This window comes from Syngnathus leptorhynchus, chromosome 2, assembly GCF_054491065.1.
Source record: "Syngnathus leptorhynchus isolate UIUO chromosome 2, UIUO_Slep, whole genome shotgun sequence".
Classification (NCBI taxonomy): Eukaryota; Metazoa; Chordata; class Actinopteri; order Syngnathiformes; family Syngnathidae; genus Syngnathus; species Syngnathus leptorhynchus.
The window spans coordinates 20,187,193-20,208,640 of NC_141196.1; positions in this window are offsets into that span (position 1 = coordinate 20,187,193).

A 21,448-nucleotide genomic window follows, 5' to 3' on the forward strand; every position below is an offset into this window, starting at 1 on the left:
GACTCCTCTTGCAACTATTGTTCCCAAAAAAGACCAGCAAAAATGAAAATAATTGGCTGTTTTATAAGTCACAACCGCAGAGTGAATTATTCTTACAATTTATCTATGAGAATGACTTTTAATCAATGATTAAAGTTTTATTTAAAAAAATGTATTTCCTAATTAAAATAATACAATACAAAGTTGATTCAGTTGGTCATGTGGCCCCTTTGCAAAATGAATTGCCCACCCCTGCTGTACAAAGCTTATCAAATGTATCAGACAGCCACCCACCACCACAGCTTCCATCCAGCAGTGAAGAGCTCCATAGAATTCAGTAAGCTGTCCACATCTCAGAATTTTGAACAGACGGGAAACATCCAACAGAATTTCTCTTTTTCATACCATAATTTGAGTTGAAAATAAGAAGCTAGTGAAATAAATAGTTAATGATTGATGCTACATTATTTCCTTTTAATACAAAAAGAAAACATTAACTTCATATTAGTGGAAGATTCGACAAGCCAGTGAATACTTTGCAAATATATATGTACAATATGTTATATATCAAATATATGTATGGTATTTTCAGCAGCGGAACAAACTATACCTAAGTAGAAATTACTTTTTGATTTATTCTCATCAGTAAAATAAAAGCCAACTCTTACGCCACAACTGTCCATGTGCCTATTTGTGAAACACATATGTGCTAAAGCGAATTTGTCAGTGAAAACAAGTAATTGACTGCACTCTGGACTCACTAGTTGATCCTCCTTTGGGATTTGCCTTGAATGTGAAAATCCTCCCATTGAAAGGACACAATGGGGAGAGGGAGCTCGGGGGGTCGGGGAACTGAAGGAATTCACAAAACCTAAACAGCTCCAGAGCCCCATAGCCGATAGAAAGAGGAGATGGTGGAAGAAGGGACCTAAATTTAAACATTTCCTCTCTGTCCTGTTTTGGGCCCATTGTCATTGCGTGGCGTTCTCCCTTCTGCACAGGAAGGAGTGGATCTGACATCAATGCTCTCGGGCTGACAATGCCAGGAAGTCTGTCTGACTGTATGTAAATATCTCTATGTGTCCATGCTTCCCTTGCTGCCCATGGAGCCACATTTCGCTCCCTGCTCCTAGAATTGCTATAAGCACAAAACTACGTGCAACATTATTTCCAAATATGTCCACTAAGCCTCCACTTTGTCATAGGGAACATATATTTTTTGTATGGTGTGTTGTCAGTCTTTATGCTTTTGCTCATGTCTCTTCCATTCCCTCCCTTCCCTCCCTTCCCTCCCTCCACACACTCAGTCACTTCCTCAGAACCCCAAGCCGTCTTCCTGCTGTCCCCTCCCATCACAAGACATTCTGGCCCAAACTGTGAGGCAGTACTCAGTACTTTCATGCACGTACAAAACAGTTCTCAAATACAACACTGAATAAAAATACGATCACATAAAGTGAGATGTTTTATTGAGTGCATTGATGTATTTTCAGGGAAAGGAAATGCGAGCGACAAATGGATGGCGAGATTAAGAGATGTATGGACCTTTGACCAGCTGGTTCCTGTGTCTAAAATGATACGTTTTGTTGACGTTTGAGACGTGTACATTACCGCCAATTGCCTATTTATCTGGAGTGTTGAACACTTTCAACAGAGCTCTTTGAAATGATGTCATTGACTTCTCATTGTCAGAACAATCAACCTCTTCCTCCTCTTCCTATGACACAGTCCTCACTGGTGGAGATTACGGTACACAAACACTTGCTAAATTTCAGCCCAGCTGTAATTATTTCACCAGTCTTTGTCAAAGCTGTTGAGTGAAAACAGGCTGCCTTCAAAAAAAGTTGGCCAGACTGGGTCAGTGGGGGTGGGTGTAAGGGGGTAGATAGGTTGTGATATCAAATGGGAGGCTTGGGAACTGAATTGAAGAGGTGTGTTTCTGTTTTGAAAACAACTGGGAGTTCCGTGTTATGTTCAGGGCAGGTGTTTGGTAACACAGTTTAAAGTTGTCAGGATTGCTGAGTTGAGAGAAAGACGCTGCCAGACTCCTCTCTGCATGTATTCCATACACCACCAATGTGTTTAGTGTGTAACGTGTTAAGATCTGTGCAAAATGATTCAGCATTAAAAAAATAAAATCTGGACTTTTTACATTGAGCTGGCCCAGGTGGCAGTTTTTCCTCGTGGTCAAAAAAAGTTGGAATTATCCTGACATTCCAGACATTCTCTCTAAGCTGACCTGTATTCTACCCTGGCCAGACAACGCATGGCACTATCATTGACACACATGCAGACACACACACACACACACACACACACACACACACACACACACACACACACACACACACACACACACACACACACACACACACACACACACACACACACACACACACACACACGGGATACTTGAGTCAGGTTTGCTTATTTCTATCGTATACGAGACGTACCAACTAACAAAAACATGGATGATATTAAAGAGGAGCAGTCTAAGTTATCAGTGATGTGAAGATCTACTTAACAAAATAATAACATGAAAGAAAGGACAAGTAAATAAAAATGTGTACGACTGCATGGTGGGGGTGCAGCTGGGGACTTTTAAGCTTTATCAGGGTGAATCTAAAAACAGGAAGGCGGCTTCCAATAAACAAGGGGAATGGTGGACAACTGCAGTTCTACTTCCTGTTGCAGAGCAAAAAGGAAACAGCAGATTTTTTAGGAATTCAAATCTGTGGTTTGCACTTTAAACATACTCTTGTCAGTAATTAGCTTTCGTGAGTCATACTTGTTTTCTTTTTTTGTCTATCGATTTGTCTATTCTTACGGTTGTTCTTTGTCTTTGGATGGTATAGGACTTGCATATGAGAAGTTGATTGAATTGGTTGTTTCTCTGGTGAGTTATCTCACAGCATCTTGCTTGGGCTGAACTGGACTCGGTTTCATTTGTGGGTCAGCAGCAAAGAGAAGAAGGCAGCCTGGCACACAAAATTTTTTTGGGGTCTTTTGAATGCATCCACTTCTTTGGTGAGGAGATCTTCTCACTGAATCCCATTAGAAAAAGAACCAAATCATCAAGCAACATGATGTGTGCAGCTTCGTAGTCGTGAGAGGGGTGATCCGAGGTAACGTTTGAGCATAATTAAGCGGGCGATAGATAGAACACTGGCATTCTGATTGTTAGGAATGTTTGTTTGGAGGTGTCTGTTTTATCTCTGATGAAAGCTGACCTCTCACCTCTGGATTGTTTTAGTCCTGTTTCTAGTTCAGTTGGTAAAGCAACATTATTTTATCTGTATAAGGCGACCAGTGTCGCAACTGAACTTGTTCATATTTTGGTCGAACGTGAAGTGAACGTTGCGTAATTTTGCCTCGTGAATGTTTTTGGGACCGCCTTCATTCTGGGGCCAATGGACGGTTTTAAACAGCAGTTCCCTTTCGTTCAAGGGTGTCAGGTTTTCTCTTCTTACACTTTAAAACAAAACCCAGCTACCTCACTGTAAATGAGGCCAGAATAGGCGTTCGAAAAAGGATTTGGCAACCCTGGAAGAGTCGCACGACGCATGCTTCATCAAAATACAACAAAAGCGCAATAACAGACGCTCCAATGCTCCGGTCGATGTAAACATGTCGCGTGACAAGCATCCCCACCCTTTCTTGTTATACGGCAACAATAAGGTGTCATCTTGTGAGAGCATTCAGGAATTTTAGACGTAGTGCTCTCAATGGCTTGGAACCACATATTACTCTTAATGAGTTATGTTTTTGTTGTTTTAGTAATACATTTGGGTTTTGCACCCTTTGCACATTTATTTCCCAAATTAGAAACGTTTTCTGGGTCTTTGGGTAAACAAATTAAGAAACAATACATTCACTAAAAATGAAAAGTTTGTTAAATCAAATATAATGTTACTGTTAAAGTTTTGCACTTCATATGTCGATCCTTTGTTTCCTACCTCAGTTTGGGACCTACAACAAATTGTTTTTGCAGATTCTGGATTATGTTTTGGTTTCAATTCATCAAAGAGAAAGAATTATCAAGCAATTTTCATTTGTATTTATGATTGTAGGATGATAGCAGCACCTGGATACCTCGTGTGAATGGAATGGGTGAAAATGCCAATATACAGGGTAACTCGCAGCATCCTTTTTTATTTCATTGGGGGAAAAAAGAACTATGAACTTTTAATTTCTCGAACTTAGTCCATACATTTTCAATTATGAACTATAAACTGAACTAACTAGTACTTTTGAATAGTTGTGAAGTGAACTGAACTTTGAACTCGTTCATGTAGAAAATAAACTTTCCCAACACTGAAGGCGATAATGAGATGATGTGATCCCAACCCTTGTCCTGAGCAAGGTAGCTTTTGACGGGGAACAAATACTGTTCCAGAGATATTTCGAATGGGCTATCCCACTCGTTTCTTACATGCTAACTGATTCACTACATAATCTTCATACATAATACTCAATATTTCTCCCTGCACGTTCTCATAGTTCAGTATGCAGAATTAACACGGCCAGTTTCCTTCCTGTTTAGGCGCAACCGAGTGGCCTCGAGTTAAACAAGGGCAAAGAGCGACATCTAGAGGTATTACCTGAAATTGATTTATTTGTGGGGTGCATGGATGTTTCAGAATTGACAGATACCAGAGCTTTTGGCATTATAATGGTTAGAGTTAACGTCTATCTTTTGCACAACTCCAAATGTGTTAAGCTCCAAACCTTGCCGTGACCCTGAAAAGGATGAGCAGATCCTACAAAACGAGAGGGAGAAAGTGCTGGGTTTAAAAAAAATTACAATATGTAGTATAGTATAGCCTATAAATTTATGAGAAATATTATATTCTAAATGTATCGTTCTGTCTGTCTGTCTTAATCACAGACTAAAAATCTTTGCATATGCCGTTCCACTTATACATGTAGTTAACGCTATTCGCCACATGGTGACGCTCTGGGTCTTCCAAATGGGCATGGTTGCCTGCTTCACAATACGAGCCTTTATTACGAATCAGATACAGTGCACGTTTGAGAATACTTTTTTTTTTTTTTAAGCCACACAATACAAGGAAACTGTATCCAGGTTTCCATGGGTTTTGCACTTAAACGAAAGGAAATAATCTCAAATAATGAAGTGATATAGGCAAATTTCATCGTAGGATTTTAATTAACTGCTTGAACAGGTTCTGTTCATTCTTTTATTGAATTGCTGAATATGAGCTGGTTCCCATAAGTCACTTCTCCCAAACGTAATGACAAGTCAGGGCTGTCCACTCTACGTCACTATGTGTCTGAATTCTGCCATACATAAATGACACCCCGAAGCTTCTGGTTCACCTCCCTGTAATGGGTGCAGGTACAGGGATATATGCAATAACTTCAGGCAGGTAACCAGATATTGTACCACCAATGCAATCCACTGAGACCTATCTGTGTCATCCAGCGGATTGTGGTTGTTATAATTAAGCTGTGAGTGACCAAAGTAATTTTGTGTGTTGTGTGTGTGTGTGTTTGTGTGAGACACGCCTTGGGCTGGGAAGTAATTTTACATATAAGTACAGAAAAAGACCGGGAAGGTGTGAGCCAATTATTTTCTTTGCAATATCAGTATGTGATGTCCCCACTAGTCCAAACACGACATTCTAATTCTTTTTTTTTTGTTTGTGGAATATGAGTTAAGCAGCAAAATTCATTAGTCACCACCAATCCCGGCCCAGGTTCTGACAATTGGTGAGCCGTGATTGGTTGTGACCCGAGACCAAGTGACTGTGGTCATTTTCATTTGACAGCAAGTGTAAAAATGACCACCCCCTGAAATGGATAAAAATGGGTGGATTTTCTTTTTTCAGTTCATATTCCACAGACCAAACATTAATTAGAATGCAAAGAAAATGTTGGGGTTGATTTTCCTTTTGATGTCATATGTGAGGATTTCCACAGTCAGGTTTCAATCCTTGGAGTGTTCTGTTGAATAGTTCCATCAATAAATTCACTCTCATAATTTTCTCTATAGCAGTATTATATGATGTCATTGACCTTGCACATTTATTAAAACTGTTAATTTGGAGTCGAGAATATACTCATCACGTAGTTTTTCATAAAATCTGATAGAAGCTAATTGACGCAAGTTAGGTAATGACTTGGTCTGAATTATAAGCTACAAGTCATGTGGAACGTTCTCATTTATTATTCAGTGAAGCATATCATCCCTGCTAAAGGCTTTAAGAGGAGAGATAAGAGCAAGAGGCTCTTTTTATCTGTATATAAGGAAGACATACATCTGTCGCATCTCTCTTTTCTTATCAGTCACGACAAGTTCTCATCATTGAGTATATGCTTCATGTTTCCACCTTTCAATCCATCTTTACCGAGTGCACATTCACACATTCATTTGGGTATGGGTAAAAAAATAAATAAAAACTGACTATTAGGGCAAAGATTGTCGAATATTTTTCAGCACTCAAAGCTAAAGCCTGTCGCCTTCATGTTAGCAGCTGTCTGAGCCAAAAATGGCCAATTACCATCATTTTTCCTGCTGGTGTTGGTAATGTTAGCGGGAGCATCAGGCAGATAGAAAGAGACCCGGCGGCAGATGAGGTAAAAACGGCAGAGATAAGCCACAAAATTAGACTGTGGAAATCAGACAACATCCACCATGACAGGAGGTGAATCCATCATTTGCAAAGGAAATGGATTCAATCAAATGGGTCCTCCTGGTATGTGACTACACACAGGAATTGTTTTTATGCTAATAATATTATTGCTATTGCATTACCTGGTCTACTCACATTGATTATGCAGTGTAAATAAGCAAGACCCCAAGAAAGACAGAAAAGGTAAATCTGATGTATCAGCATCCCATTTTTGAGACTGAAATGAATTCTGAGAGACCGGCACGGATCCGACCGCATACTGTATATATGCAATGTTTGTCTAGTTTAAAACACGTATCCCAGTAAAATCACCCTCTTGTATGTCTCAAATTTTATAAAGATGAGCTCGAGTAAATTCAAGAAAGGTACGCATCTTTTAGTTGGATGTTTCTTTTCATGTGGCTTTAAAACCAGTGCGACACTGAGAGTTGAAGAACAGAAGTTTAAACAGAATGAGAGTCTAGGATGGTGAAAGAGGATATTTTCCTCAGATGAAATATGTCTGCCTGGCTTTTCATCAGGTTTGATATTACAGCTCAGTGTCACATGTGGGTGGCTTTGGTTGCCTTTGAAAAGGCATACAGAAAATGTTTTATCTCATTCACTCAGCTCGACATTTGAGGTGGACAGAAACAAATATCTGTTTTGTCCAGGAGAAATACACTGTGTCGGACACAGATTTTAATCAAAGAATAAAAACAAATGACTGCTTGGCAGGGGGTAAAAATAAACTCCGAGGACATAATGTTGCTTGATGAGATGTAATATTGACCTGAATGAGTTTGCAATTAGTTTTAATCAATGTACAAGGATATTGTTTACTCTACTCATATTAAATGCACAAAAGAATTTTGGCATAATTAAGCACTCCAAACTACTTTTTGATTCAGATGATTCACCTGATTATTCCAGCCAATTACATCTTGTTCTGATTCTGGTTTTGTAATATAAATGAATTGTGGTGTTTTGCTTTCCTCTGATAAAGGACGATATCCATACTGCACAATAGTTACAGCCTCAATCAGTTCTCTACATCCAGACATCGCCTTATAATATTGACTGTGTATCTATTTGACACATTCCAGACTTTGTCCGCTTTTCCAGAATGCAAATCTATGTTTGAATACTTGGAAACATGGCCATTACAGCTGTAGGAATTGAAAATAGATCATAATTGTCATTTTGCAGCAATAATGACTGGCACTCTTCCCTGACTTTGGCCAGAATTTTTAAGTGTCTGTGTGTAATTTAATGCACAAGCTGAACACAAATGTTTTAGTTGTGCTGAGGCCGAATAATTTGTTTTGTGGATTTGGAATGATATGCAGGACAGAAGTAGTAGTATTGCAATATCATTCAAATTTGGATTGAGTTGTTTTTTTTTTTTGCAACAAATGTACAATTCCCATCATTGAATAGAATTTTTTATGCAGGAACGGCCTTGCATTGAAAAATGTAGACTGTGATCAAAAATGAGTAAACACACATATTTTGCACACACTTTATCCAAATTTAAAATATCATTTTTGTCTGGCGGTCCTCTGAGGCTCCCCCATTATCAGTGATGAGAACTTGTGGCACCCTTCAACATTAAAGGTGCTTATCCTTGTTCTTGTTCATACCAAAGATGATTGATGTGGTTGAGGTCAGGACTCTCATCACTTGTTCTTCCACGCCAAACACAACCAAGAATGTCTCTGCACTGGGGCACAGTCATGATGGCAGATTAAAAAAAAGGCTTGCCTTAACTTTTCCTAAAATAATGAATTATACGTATAGAATTGTGCAAAATGCTTTGGTAAAATGGATTATATCTGAGGGTTGAACAAAAGGACTAATCCAATCCCAAAACTTTAGTTCATGTAATGATTCTCACTCTTATTTTATGTGATGAATTCTTATGTGATTGTGATCATTCTGTGATAACAATGAGCTTTACATGTCTCATTGCCTCCATCTGCCCCAAAAGAACATGTCTGGGAACAGGACATTGCCGGAACAGTTAATCTGCCTGATTTGCGTCTCCCAGTATGGCAGCTTTGTTGCACACATTGTTTGTTCTCCAGAATAAATATTTCCACAGTGTTGGTGCACACTAAATGTTGATTTATCCTTGGCCTGTCATGGCCAAACTGCATATGGCATGTTTGTGTTTTTCATGTTTGTATTTCCTCCTGTGTATCAGTATTACAAAACATTTGTCATCATCTCCATGAGTCTTTGTATAATGTCTATTGCAGGGATGAGGAACAAGACAAGTGACTCTTCTAGTGATCATTGGAAAAATGCTTTCTCTACCTTACCTGATCACTTTAAAGTTGGAATAACACCAATCACCACCGGTGGCAAACATCATCCAATTTATGAAAGGTTTTTTTTTAAACACAGAACACGTATACCAGGAAATGCACACTAATGTCCAATCCCGATACCCACACTTCCACCTTTGTGCTTTACAATTGTGTGTTCCCAAGGGTATTCCAGTTCTCCTAAGTGCTCTGTCGCAACACCCCCTTTGCACCCTTGTTTGACACTTCAGCTGAGCCAGCATCCACGCCAAAGCCCTTCAGCCAAAGCAGAAATGATCGAAATAGTGGGAAACTTGCGGATTTACTTTGCCAACAAAATGCTATTTTCATTTTTCGCTTTTGTATATGTGGAATATCTATGGAGGGCCTGGAATGGGAGAATAGTATGGCAGGTTGCTGAATGCGTTTCTAATGGGCTTAAAGTAGAAGCATAAGAAAGTACACAGTTTAAGTACCATTTGAGGAACACCAATCCAGCTGTGGGTAGAACAGGTTATCCAGTAACCAAAGGTTTTAATCCCGCCCTGTCAGAGTCATGTCATTGTGTCTCCCACCACCATACGCAGTTTATCACCAGCAAAAGCACAATCAACAGCTAAAATCAGTCTGGGAAAGCCTTTTGAAAAAGAAATGTTTTGAATCCTTTTTAAAAGCCATCCACCACCGTCTGTGGAGATGTTCAGGAAGAGCATTGCACAGATGGGGAGCAGCAGCGTTGAGAGCATTGCCCATGGTCTTGAGATGAGTACTAGTGGGCGCAGAAGATGCAACTGACCTGACCGGGTTCTGGCTGATTTGTGTGGGTTGAGGAGTTCAGTGAGGTACAGGTGGGGGCTCCACGGTACAGACAGTGATGGGTGTGAAGAAAAGACTTCGATGTGGAAGTGAACAGGGAGCAGAGTGCAAAGGATGGGGCGGGGGGTGCTCATGTTTATGCGCTCTCATCAGGACCCGGGCAGCACTGTTTTGGACATATTGAAGCCTTTGTAATCTTCTGCCTGGGATCCTGATGAGGAGTGTGTTACAGTAGCCCAACCTAGAGGAGATAAAGTCTTAGCAGAGAAATGGTCAAAGTTTAGCGATATTATGGAGGTGAAAGAAGGACGTTTTGCAAATGTGGTTGATATGATCGTCAAAGCTCAGATGGGGGCCAATCTAAACCCCCAAATTAGTCATGAAGAAATAGAATGAGTTATTAATAGTACATTTAAACTCCAAACTGACATGCACTGTAAAAAATACAAACAGGTAATCTTCTATTATGTATTGTAATAAAAATATACAGGAATATATATATATATATATATATATATATATATATATATATATATATATATATATATAATCCATATTTAAACTGGTCTTTTTTTCATTCATCCAGTTCGGAAGGGTCCCTGGTAGAACCAATGAAAAACTCTTGATTATGATGAAGGGCACTCTATTGCTCCTTTTGTGTACTGGATATACAGATCAAAAGACAGTTTCCTTTTCTGGTTGTTTATTGCGGCTATTACAATGTCCTCGGTCCATTTCTTCCTATTTGACTCTTTCAACATCATATATTATGAAATCCCGATCATTCGAAAAAATCAACTAATCCTAAACAAGCTCTCGCTAGTCCATGCCTTTGTAAAATTAAGTGTTTTATTGTAAAAGCTTGAATTCATCTTCAGCCTTTACCTCATTGCTTTTGGTGTTGCAGCATCAAGAGGAAATACAGTATATAAACAAATATCATTGCATACTGGACCTCAGCTTACACAAGCAGACATCCACTGAAAATCTCTGAGACTTATCATTCATGCGCTTCAACATCCTTTGTTGATTTTGATATACATAAAGATTCACTGCTTTCACGGCTGTCTATTTCCTCAGCAAACTATTCTGTCAAATTGGATCCAATAATGCACCAATGAGAGAGGTAAGAATGAATTAAAAAGCGAGAACAGGATATTACTTTGTAGCTTCGCATGGGCAAGCTTACAAATGTTAATTTGCAGCATAAAGAGATTTTTTTTGGTTTCGACAGCTCATCTGAATACTTTTCAAGTTGTAAAGACTTTTATTCCTTTCTATCAAAAGGTACAGTAAATTGATGCTTAATATATATCATGGACACAAATGCTTAACTGTTCCTCTCACATCTTTTATTTATCTTGTAATGTCAAAGTTAAACATAAAGGAAAGCAAAAATAAAAGAACTGACTTTTAGAATACTTTTAAAGATGACAAAAAGACAAACTGTTGGCAAATGTGACAGTGTGTGCAATGTGGACGGTGCTTTTTCAAAGATAAGATACTGAAATGGCATTGAAGAATTTATTCACACTATCCCACCTCATGAGTCACCTTTTGCAGCAAAATTACTGATCTTTAGGCTTCAGCCTGGATTAAACAAGAACAAGATGGTGAGAGTGGCTGAGACACATTCCCTGAAGAAGCAGCAACCTTGATAGATTTCAGACTTTGTGAGAGTCTTCTTTGGAACATCTCTATTCATGAAACTCTCAGAAATGACAGCTCTAACTAGCCTTCACATTTCCTCTGCTTGATGATAGAAAATTAGAACTAAATAATATATGAGAATACATACTGTGTGTGAGGAGTTCATTGTCAGATTTATGTGCACGGGCAATTGCGGAGGCAGCATGTGCCAATTTATCAGGCACAAATGAGAGATAATTTAAATTTCCCAACATATTTTGATTTCGTTTTGAAGTTGCCTGACCATGAAAGAGTTGAGTTGCAGAAATAAATGGCAGACTTCTTTTTGTCATGAGCTTTAATAGGCTTCACTCGGATGCATGAGTGGAATCTGATGCATACTAAGAAAATGGTCTAATATGTGAAAATGATCATGATTCAATTTCTAAAAAAACCCCTCAAAACTCATCAGAACAAATTCTACCATGCTCCTGTAAATGTGTGGAATATTCACACTCAAGGTTGCAAATGCAGAATTGAACAATGCACGCATCAGTGTGCATACATTTTAGTGTGTACTACATATGTGGGTGTGTGCCCCTCTGAGACAGAATAAACCAGTTTTTAGAATAGCAGCAATCTGTTGGTGAGACAAAGATCTACCAGCTCTGAGTCCTGTTTTCTTCCTTTGCCTTTTGCTTAGATTCCTTTTATAAACATGCTTGAATATAGCTAGGTCTTCAGATAAAACCTGAATATGAAAGTGAAGTCTCTGGGTAGATATCCCAAATGAGAGTCAGCTCAAAACCCTTCTTGCAAAAGTTTTACAGAAATCTTTTTGCTAGATGAAAAGATACAAACTGTCCTTGCATGTCCCCCTTTTCCTCATCATAAACTCTGTTGTTGTATGAAGGCAAAAAAAACCGAGTTTTTCTACAGAGCGTTTGGGTAGGTATAACGAGCACAGAGGGAAAAGTACAACATGCACATGATGTACTCATGGAAGCAAAACCTAAAGCCAAACCTAACCCAAAGAGTGAAGATTTCTGCACAAAGACCCCCGAGACTATCTGCTGTTCCTTCAAGATCGAATTGAATCCTCCTTGTTCAAACCAAGTGTGTGTATGCGTGCATGTGTGTGTGCGTGCATGTGTGTGTGTGTGTATGCACACACATTTTCATTTCTTGCAAAAGGTTCTGGCCATATACTGTACCACTCTAGTTTCTGATTTATGACAATGAATGACATAAATTAAAATCAAATTGAGTTTAGAGTAACATTGCAGAGACAAGATGACATCACCTTGCAAAGTCAAGAGCCAACATTTGCGATGTGAATTGACAATATTGATTTTCCTTGACAGCTATTGGCAGAAGGAGTAAGGAGGACAGGGCCCAGTGTGCGGGTCCATGGGAGCTCAGTGAGATCCAGGCAACATTATGCGTACCGAGAGAATGAGGCTTAGCATGTATCGAGTGTTTATGCTGCAGAATAAAAAGTGTAGAGAACCTTGCTTATACCCACTGAGTGTTAAACTGGGCTTAATGAAGAATCCCTCAATACCAACACGTGATGCATAAAATCTATTATATGTGGGGGTATTTTTTCCTTTTTTTTTTTTTTTTTTTGCAAAGTGCATGTTTTTGTATTGATATTTTTCTGTCGTACATTACAGTTCACATATAAATCGTGAAAGAGAGAGAGAAGGAGATTGAATGTAGCACAACTGATGAAAGGTAATGTGTTGAAAGAGGTGAGCTGAAGGAGACTGAAGAATATCCATTGTTTGCCTTCTTAAGGGCAGGGCACACAAGAGGGACCGAGCTGAAGTGTATGTGGATTACACCCAAGCACCGTCCTGAATATATATCCAAACCAATGTCCTCTCATCTAATCTTCTCTGTATCAAAGAATTAATCGAGTTGGAGGTGAAAACATTCAAATACATAAACACCTCGTCAATATGAAGCTCTACCTGTATTTTCACAGACAGCACCGTTGCTTTTGAGCGTAAAAACTGGTGTATCCTGATTTTTGTTGGATTTTATTTAATCTCTCTGCACTTCAACGTTTCCTTCCATGTGTGCTCAACGCACTCGAAAATTTGGTGGCTGAAATTAGACAAAAGGACTATCAGAGCGCCTCTCTCGGCACTTAAAGAGAACGAGAGTAGCTGATTCGATTGCCGGCTATGTTCGCACCCACAAGACCGAGGTCTGTGAAAATACCAAACCTGAGTCTAGCCCCCTTCCCCCCTGCATAGATTTACACCACGCCTCACGTCAAATTTACACTGACCTTGGAAATAGAATCTTTGCATGGCAGTCTCTGCTGAATATATTTAGTATTGAGTGTGATGAAAAATCTTCTCTGTCAAAGCATGCAGAATATTGACACGTCTATGTTCTGAAGACTCAATACAAAGTTCAGTCCCAAGTATGCTACTTTAATAAAAAGGATATCATAAAATATACTTCACATACTTAATTCATTTGTTATGACTGCGATATCAAACAGAAAAATTGATCAAACAGCATTAAGTTCTTATTATATTGCTGGAATAAATTTTACCCCACACTGTCAATTTAAGTTTCTGGCATGTAGTAGTAAAAGAGTGTCTCTCATCATTTGCAGCTTTTTATGTGCTATGAATTTTAATGCGATAGGCCCCCTTGTTTGCTGGTAATTAGGATCTTAACAAAGAGAATCATTGCTTTGCCTGTGTAGCGAACCCAGATGACATGAGGGATCAGGACAAAGACTGTGATCTAGTATTAACTTTTGAGTTTATTGTCCAAAAGTGGAATGAACGTATTGGGTGAAAATAGTACACTTCTGAACTTCAGGGTCAAATTTGCCTTTTGACTACAGTCTAACTGCACATGGGTGGAGCTTTAGTCTGGTAATTTCATAGATGGGCTCAGTAAGAAATCAAAGCGCAAAGTATGTTTGTACAGAACTGCATGATCTCCACTTGCGGATGATGTAACGTTAGCCATCTTTAAGAAACCTCCTTCAACCACTGATGGTGCATTCATGTGTGATGGACAGCCATCAAGAATGACATCATGCAAAGGACTGCAGAAAATATAGTTCTAAAGGTTTTGAACTTGGATTGGACAATTTCTTTACAATTTAGTTCTTTCTTTGATAAAATTGATTTAGAATCCAAACAAATCACAAACTTGTCAAACATCAAGTAGGTTTCCATTTCAGTGACTCCCTTCAGTGATCTGCTGTTAAGATGTTTTGTGAAGCCTGCACACAAAAAAATGTGTGATAATGTGTGAATGTTTGTCTTTTTGTGGTGGATTAAAAAAAAAAAACAATTACCATATAGAATGTTCTTAATTTTGCAAATGAAGGCTCTGACACTGATTTTGGAATTAGCACTTTTCAGACAGACATTACATCCCTCTAATTTACATTTTTATTTGTGTATATAGTCATTTTTGTTTTCTTCTGACTTTCTGGCAGTTGTATAATTAAAGTGTCAAACATACCTATTCACTTCTCCAGAAATTAACCTACTAGATTCAAATGAGGTATTACTTGGATTTTGTACTTGAGGACTGACATGTTCAAATTAATTTAACGTCACGTCTAAGTCATTTGAGACAACCTAATGTTTGAATTATTGTTAACTGGAACATAATGGGATTTATCCGGGGTAAGTCAAGGACCTCTTAGATTTCAGCTGTAATAAACAAACTAATGTCCACCAAAAATATTTAGCTCTCCCAAAAAAATGCTTGTCATAACAATTGAGTGAAGCATTCATCACCTCATCACTGATGGGAGGTAACACACACACACACACACACACACACACACACACACACACACACACACACACACACACACACACACACACACACACACACACACACACACACACACACACACACACACACACACACACACACACACACACACACACACACAAAACACAAAACACAAAACACAAAACACAAAACACACACACACAAATAACTACAGTAGATGAAAACAGCACAACTGGTCTCAATGGTGTATTTGACATGCAAAAGGAAAAATTCTCCTGAGCACATCAGACAAGGGAAGAGCTGTGATAAAGGCAAAGCCTGAAGGCAACACAGTCTAAAGGCAAGAGCGAGCAGAGGAAGAAAGGAAGACGGTGTCCGTGCTATGTCTGCAATAAAACTATAAAGATTAATTGCTGTCCCCTGACAGAAACCTATTGATAATTTTGGTTTAACTTTAGCCAACTTTAGATGGTTAAATCCCCTAAACCACTGAGCGGAAAACAATTACGAGTGTTTTCGAAGCCAGAAAACATTGTGTTCTTGTACAGTTCTGTTCAAGGTCGCAAATATTCGCCAAATGGTTACTAGATCTTCAGTAGACTTTCGCCTGTACTTATCTTTTCTAGATTTCCTTGGACAATGAAAAACTATGTAAGCGGTGAGCCAACTTTTTGCAAACATTTGCAACCTTGAACGCACACACAGAAACTCTGACGTGAATGTGACATTCACTGCCTTTGAAAACACAGTAAGCATGTTTGCTATAGCTCAAGATGTTTGTGTTTTTTCAAAAAGTTTTGGCTTCTTATTCACTGCATAAACTATACAATAAAATAAAAGTGTTAATTATTGCACGGCATTAAACATTTGATTAGTTGAGGTTTCCTGCGTATTTGCTGCCGTGGAGAAGCTTGCCCCTATCCCAGCCTATCGACCGTTCAATAGAAACAATCATTTATTGAAATAAATCGAACAAACTAAAATATAAATAAAAACGACTCTCGGTACAATGCAGTTGCACTGAAGACTTAGGTAAAGGAGTGTAAGTACGACTCACCCATAGCGCACAGCATAGTAATATATAATCTCACTTTTTATGCCTGTCTCTACTGCGTCCATGCTATTCGGCAAGAATATGGCACGTGAAGCAATCACTCGTAGCCGTTCTTTTCATCTGAGTGCCTTGAAATATACACATTTGGATGCACATGGCGACACAAGCTGAAAAACTCCATGCGCTACACTTTCAAGCATGGAAGACATTTCGGTTCAGATGATGCTGGAGGCCTGATAGTAAGACACGGCTTACCCCCAACCGAGCAGGCATGACTTCGCCTGAGTCTTACAACCAGTCTCATTGATTTACTCATTATCTTCTTCACAGGCGATCATTCTGTTGGGAATCACAGGACATCACTTTACTCCTTTCCTTTCTGTTGCAAAAGAGTTCTTGATCACAGCAAACCTTACAAAAGATCACATCGCTCAAAGTGCTCCAGTTGAGCTGGATAGATCATTTACATTTTACCGCTTGACTTGTTGAGATCCTCGACGATTTTATAAACATAGTCAAATATAATAGACTCCGTATTAATAGTAGTAATGCGTCTGTTCACGCGAGCCACATTTCAGTTTTTCTTTCCAAAAAAATGAATGTCATTTGTTCAATTATTAAAGAACACATTTATACAGTTGTACCTGTGTGATGTTAACATGGTTGCCAGATGGTTGGGGAGAGAGCAGTCTGGGATTCCTTGCTAAAGCTTCTGTAACCACGACCCCACCCCAGATATTATAAGTCTTACATTTATTTACATGACGCTAGGGTACAAACATGCCAAAAGGGAATCTGTGCATAATGAATTGAAGTCAAAAGTCTCCAAATCTCTATACTATAATCTCCTTAGGTTGTTTTTTTAATTTAATTTAGTACCACACAATCACAGAATGATGTACAATACTCTCAATCTATTTTATGGCAGTGTTTGATCTGCTGTCCTAGGCACATTATTTATATTAAAAAAATGTCATGGCACAAAAATTATATGCGTCATTCCAAAATTCGAATGAATGAATGAAAAACATTTTTGTTCCCCACTGACCTATGACATTTCATTTAGTGCACAAAACACAGACTTGCATTTGATGTGTAAATTAGAGCTATCCAGAGGCATAATGCAATTAGTATGGGTGATTCCTAAATATTACTTGAAATACCCAAAGATTTTGAGCTCTCATAAAATGGCTTTTTTTTTCCTCTTGTGCTCCCCTCTCAATAGCTAACTTACAGGTTTTAAATTAGTATTTTCTTTTTTTTTTTTTTTAAATAACATTGCCAATCGATGATGAATGGAAGGTGTCAATAGATGTGAGAATCCCAGCGTCATTGGTAACAACTCCTGTGTACTCTCACTCCGTCTTATACCTTTCTGGGGGCTGCTGATAGTTTTCTGCCTCTCCTGCACTAAGTTGCAACATGATTGAAAATTCAACTACCAACAACAACTGGTCTTATATTAGTGCACATTTACCCTCTGTCATTCGGGAAGCAACCTTTAATACACTATAAGCATGACTTTGCCAGTGTGTTGCTTTTACAACTGATCAAGAGGGTGAAATGAATATTGGCTACAATTAATTAGGGAAGCAGGAGAAGCTTCTGATGTTGATGGCCAGGAAGAGGTTTTAGAATATGAGGATCACATTTCCTAGAATTCTGACTCTGTCCAGTGGTGTTCAGTGCCTTTGAATTAGAGGATGAGATTGAGTATCATTAGTACCAAAACGAAGATGAAGAGCCCATAAGCAGCCAGCTCCAGGACCAGGAAGAATTCTTTGAGATGTTAGATATACAAGCGTACAATGCCTTTGTTATCTGAATGGGATTGAACATGAGTGGAACAGGGAGAAGCTCCAGAAGAGATGCCTCTTTCTCGAGGAACTGGGAAAGTCACTGGCGATTTCCCAGACCTACAGAACCACTATCTGCCAAGCCTGAAGTAAGTATGCCATGCTCTCGCACTAAATTGCTGACATTTAAATAAACCTGTTTTTCAAGATTATCACTCCACAAGAAATATTAATGTTAAGGAAAACCAGTTTCTTTTTTCAAATACGTGTGTTCAAGGACTCAAAGACAAAAATGTAAAAATTCTCCCTGAGTGCATGCATGATCTCTTTGTGGAAAAAAGTGTAGAAGGTTTTGGTGACATTTTTTTTTTTTTTTTTTGTAAGCCCATCAAACTGGATGCTGCCTGTTTGAAGAAACCGCAGCAGTGCACAAAAGAGTCAAACTACTGGACTGATATCTGTGGGCATCAATCATCAATAGATCAATAAAATTAACCCATCAATAATTACAATGTCTGCAATGGCTGAGGCTAATTTGATTGCCAAGCCCTTGAGCTCACCCTTCTCTATTATTCCTTTCTTTACTGTTCAATCTTTTTTACATCTTTCTGATTTGTTTATTTTGTCAGAAATATTGCACACATAAATCGTAAGACTCGCGTAGACGTGAGATTCTTTTGTTTGTGCTGATGGTATTAAGAGTCAGCACAAATCACATTCAGGAAGGAAATGTGTCAACGTGGAATAATTGGAATTATGCAAATGGTAACAAAGTTGCACTTTGTAATAAGAATATATTTCTTCAAGTTTCTTTTTTTTAAATCATCTTACACATGATTTTGCTTTTCCGCTTGTTTTTCATAGAAAATGTGAGCAATGTTTCTTAATTTTCCCACCACCTAATGTTTCTTTTATTGTATCAACATGTAAATATAGGGGCATGAGAAGTAAAGAGTGATTTTTATTGAAATTCTATTTACATTTGTTTGAAGACCCATTTTTATTTCATGGCTTATGACTGACTGTATTGTTATTGTTCAACTAGTTAATTTGCCGTTTTACATTTTACTGCCTTTGTGGTTGTCCCATTGTCATAAGTAAAGCGCTTTACAGCTCCAGTGAAATACACGAAAGTTATATTGTATTGTATTGGTTTTGAAAAATGAGAAGGGAAAACCACCAAAGAAGCTTTCCAAGCATATGTGTTGATTTCTCAGAGGAGGATCGAGAGGCCCTCTTTTTCTCCCTTCTAATTCGATCCACTCCTGCGCAGCTGTAAAGTTCTCTGCTGAAGAGCCTGAAGAGAAATCCATACGCGTCGCTGTCTGGCCATTGATATTCTCCTTACTGCCCTGTTTTCCTCAACACCTCCATCATCCCATCTTTCCCTCTCTTGTTTTGGCTTTCTTCGTCGGTCCGTAGTGGCCAATCCATCCTCGTGCCCTACACTGGCCTGGTCAGGACATCCAATATCCCATACATTCACACTTTCTCTCCCATGGCGACATGCAACCAACTAAGTCCCGTTATTCTCTCCTCCAAGCTCACATCCATCTTTATTCCTCAACTTTTGTCTCATCGACCTCTGTGTGGTGATGTGTTTGCTGTCTTATTTGTCTTGTGGCCTTTTGCATAGGCTGGAGTACTTCTCCCATATTTGCCCTTCAAAGGCATCTCGAATACTTGTGTGGAGCATCACATTATGGAACTCACACCCACCTCCACTTGAGACCCCCACTTGGACTGACAAATCAGCAGAGTTGTATTTTCTGCTTTTCAAGCTTAGAATTATAAGCAGTGAGAATGAATTGAAGGTTCTCATTTTGAAGACCACATGGAAAATATGGAAATCGGGATCGACATCTGTCATACCTAAGAAACAGTAATGATCAATAATAATTATGAGAAGTGTTGAAAATTGCAGTCCAAAATTTTGTATGGATAACAATGTTCCTATGACAGTTAAAGTAGTGGTAAAAATGGTACACTAAATAATAGATCAAGAGTGAACAGCTGTTTTATTCAGAGTTAAGTATGTATGAACCTGTGTGGCTTCACTATCAGTAACAAGCCATTCCAGTATATCAAAAAGCACTCTGTTTTCCCCGGAAAAGCATTGCATGCATAAATGAGATGACCTGATGATGTGGTCATATTGAGCTCGTGCACCGTGTCATCACAACGTCATCTTTCAAATGTTAAAATGCATGAAACATGGGGGATTATGTGTAAAGACAAGGTAGACCGCAAAGCTAGAGATCAATACCTTGGAAAATACACATTCTAAATTGTTTAGATCCCTATGGAATTTCAAATACAAAATGGAGCAGCGACCAGGACCTGCTGCCTCCAATGTGTGCTCAAAGCAACCCGCTTACCCCAAGTATGCCACTTTGGATTGGTTTAAAAATGATAAATCCTTAGGCTCTCATGTCACCAAGGGGTGGGTACAGGATCTCCAGATGATGCCAGCGAAAAACAAGCTTGAAGCTATCAACATAAAGTGTTCAGTACATTTGCACTATTCTTGCAATGCTGTTTACACGTTTTGATGTTTATTGTGAACTGCAGGCCATAAATCATATCCACTGTTGCTGATATATTGTTGCATTCTTGTTTATTGATTTGATAATAACGTGCAATTTTTACTTTTCCAAATTTAACTGATTCTTGTTGGTAAAACACATTTAAATAAGTTTAGTAAAAGGCCAACAAAGTGACAGGGGGGAAAATGGATATTTATGACAAAATGTATTTTGTTGAAAGTGTTTGCGTATGTCCTGTATAGTTATTCTTGCTCTCGGTAGGAACGACCTATGTTAGAACTCCTTCCTGCACCTATGGTGTAAAAGTGTGGCCCTGAACGAGCTGCTCGGGGACCCTACATTGTACTGCTGGAGGTGGCAAGGGTTGTCAATGATGGATGTCACCTTGGCCAATATTCTTTTCTTTCTGTCTGCTTCCTCCTCGACAGATTCCAGTTGGCAGTTAAGTCTCTTCCTATCTCTGTCTGTGATGCCTCCTCTGCAGCACACAATGACATAAAACATCGCAGAGGTCACCAGAGTGTCATAAACGGTCCTGAGCAAGCCAGTGCTTATGTGGAAAGACCTTGGCCTCTTTAGCCAGTGGGTGACTTTGGTCTTCTTTGTGTTGTCTATCCAATCCAGGTGAAGTTACTTAAATTATTCCACTGTCTCAAAGGTATGAATATTAACCAGCGTGTGTGGGGAATGTTTTCTATGGATATCAGTCACTATTGTTTTGGCCTTTGCGGTCTTTAGGAGCAGGTGGTTATATTCACACCAGTCCCCAAAGTCCTCGATGAGCCAGTCGAGCCTTATAAGATGGTAAAGAATTGCGCAGCCACCGATCGCAGAGCAAGGACAATGAAACATTGGTAAATACAAGTTTGTCTTAAAACAGATTACTGTACCTCAATTG